This window comes from Rhagoletis pomonella, unplaced genomic scaffold (genome assembly GCF_013731165.1).
Source record: "Rhagoletis pomonella isolate Grant_MI unplaced genomic scaffold, Rhpom_1.0 Rhpom_scaffold_00013, whole genome shotgun sequence".
In the NCBI taxonomy this organism is placed as follows: Eukaryota; Metazoa; Arthropoda; class Insecta; order Diptera; family Tephritidae; genus Rhagoletis; species Rhagoletis pomonella.
Genome location: NW_023458567.1, coordinates 9,467,869 through 9,470,003, shown reverse-complemented (window position 1 = coordinate 9,470,003; position 2,135 = coordinate 9,467,869).

The following is a 2,135-nucleotide window of genomic DNA, read 5'->3' as shown; positions in this document are numbered from 1 at the left end:
TCAATTTTTTAAGTTTTAAAGTTTAACTAGAGATTACTAGTTGACGGTATCTAATGTAAAAAAACCTGGTAGAAATTAAGCTCCTTCAAAAAAAAAAAAAAATAGAAATTTCGTCTAAAAAAAAATCCTTGCAGTCGATTTTTTTACGTTCAAAACGAGAAAGTGTGCGGCGCAATCAAAATACATATTATTAAAAAATTAATTTTTTTTTCAAAGCCAAAAACACAATATTTTCAAATTGTAAAAATCAAAAGAAATACTTAGTATGTAATATTTAAAGTAAAAAATCTTAAAAAAAGATTCCCTTCAAAAAAATTTGTTTTCCTTCAAAAAATTTGTTTCCGCTGAAAAATTTTTTTTCTTCAACAAATTTTTTCCTGAAGGTGGCAAATGCCGAAACCTATTTTCCTCAAACTAAAGGGATGACGTAAATTCTTTCCAAAATAAATCCCTTTATAAAATTTTCGTTCAAAAAAATTAAAAAAAAAATCTTAAAAATATAGTCCCTTCGAAAAAATGTTTTCTCTCCAAAGACATTTTGTTCTTCAACAAGATTTTTTTTCTATTAAACATTTTTTTCCCAAAAGAGAAAAATTTGTGCGCAAACCGAAAAACATTAAAAAAAATATTTTTTTTAAAGCTAAAGCAAAATATTTTTAATTTTTAAAAATTCCAAAGATCTAATGTAAAAATTCGGATGTAAAAAATTCTAAAAAAGACTGTTTCGTTCTTTTCGAACAAAATTTTATTTCCCCTTAAAAAAAATGGTTTCCCCTTCAAAATTTTTTCTTTAAACAAATTTTGTTTCTTTGTTGGTGCTGCTTGATTTTTCCGAGATGGTGGAAAGATGATTTATTTTAAAATAAATTTCCGCCATTCCTTTTTTGTGACTTTGTTAGGTTTTTCTACACGACACTGAAGATGGTACAAGGCCGAAATTGGTTTGTCTCCAAGGTTGACGAAAACTCGTTCTAAAATAAGTTCCCTTGTCATAAAATTTGTTGCCCTTTAAAAAAAAAAAACAAATGGTTTGTAATCCAAAAAATTAATTTCAAAAATAAAAAGAAAATACATTTTTTCTTTTTAATTTAGACACTACCCGCAGTTCCACGAAATCAATTTAAAATTAAAAGAAAAATGACTTTTTTGCGGTCAATTTCCATATTAAATTCAAATAAAAAAATTATTTTTCACTTAATTTGCTTTCCTGAAACTGGCTATAACTGCCGGTATCACCAGCAATTTATTAAAAAAAAATGATTTTTTTCTCTTCTGTCAGTTTTCATATTAAACTTAAATAAAAAAGTTATTTTTTACTTAAATTGTTATCGTGAAACCGGCTATAAGTCAAAAACATTTTCCTTTCAAACTTTTTCCAATTCAAAAACAATAAACAAGGTAGAAGAGATTTTTACAGTTCTCTCTTTTGGAATGCGATTAAAATGTCAAACAGAAAAAATATATGTATTTCAAATCGTTTTGAAATTTTTTGGTTAGTTTTTAACACTAGATATTGTCAGCAACAAACAGGTTTCACTTTTGGTTCACTTCTACCTTATTGAATATATTTTGGTTTATAATGCGAAAAGTAGTAAATAAAAAAAATTTCCTCAAAGCCAAAAAAAGATTTTTTTGAAAATAAAATTTTAGTTCAAATTTAAATAAGTATGTAAATAAAAAAATCTTCAATCTTTCACCTGCACAAAACTGTTTCCCTTCAAAAAATTATTTCCCTTTAAAACTTTTCTTTAAAAAATGTGAATATCTCTTAATTTTGCTTCCTAATAAACTTTTGAGCATAATATCAAAAATTAAATTTAAAGCACGTACTACTGCCACAGTTGCCTAGTTTATAGAAAAAATATTTTATTTTCAGACAATATTTCTGCAACTCCTTTGGCATGCTAAATAAAGTTCAACGAAGCTGCAAACTGTGTCAACTGTTAAGCACTGCAAGCACTTTTCGAGAGAGTACATAAAACTAATGCACTGCCAAAGTTCCAGGCGCCACGGTTTTTACGTTTTTATTCTAACATTTTCTGGTTTGCTTTTTTAATTTTTCTAAATGAAAGCAAAACTGAGTGCCGCGTTGTTTGTCTCCTTCGTGTTTTTGTTTATTGCTATCCGCATTTTGT